The sequence below is a fragment of the Gavialis gangeticus genome, unplaced genomic scaffold (assembly GCF_001723915.1).
Source record: "Gavialis gangeticus isolate Ggan-Ray unplaced genomic scaffold, GavGan_comp1, whole genome shotgun sequence".
In the NCBI taxonomy this organism is placed as follows: Eukaryota; Metazoa; Chordata; order Crocodylia; family Gavialidae; genus Gavialis; species Gavialis gangeticus.
The window spans coordinates 43,285,561-43,285,873 of NW_017729026.1; the positions used below are offsets into that span (position 1 = coordinate 43,285,561).

The 313-nt window shown below is 72.5% G+C and overlaps 1 protein-coding gene across 3 annotated transcripts in view; it reads left to right on the forward strand.

Moving 5' to 3' along the window:
- The first annotated feature begins 265 nt into the window (after nt 1-265).
- The window catches only part of MMS22L (MMS22 like, DNA repair protein), a 206,780-nt gene continuing 206,732 nt past the window's right edge, over nt 266-313 (forward strand). For all 3 annotated transcript variants that reach the window (XM_019520182.1, XM_019520183.1, XM_019520184.1), the window contains exon 1: nt 266-296. The gene's annotated coding sequence lies outside the window, so the exon portion shown is untranslated. The remainder of the gene's footprint in view (nt 297-313) is intronic.

Here is a 313-nt window from a genome sequence, read left to right on the forward strand (position 1 = left end):
AGTTGCGGGCTCCAGCCGGCAGGGGCATTTGGAGGCGGGGCTTGGGGGAGGAGGGGTGCCCATACACAGGGACAGCGGCTGGAGGCGGTGCCGCACGCTGGGGAGGGGCGGGGCGGGGCGGGGTCCAGGCAACGCTGAGGCGGAAGGGGCGGCAAAGGAGCCTGAGCCAATCGGAGCCTTGCGCGCATGCGCAGTAGGCCTTCTCGGAACGCGCGGGACGGACGGACGGACGGACAGGTGGCCGTGGGGGGAAGTGTCCTCTATTGGGCGCGGGGAGGACGTGCGGAGACCGGCAGGGACCGCTCGCTGTGCG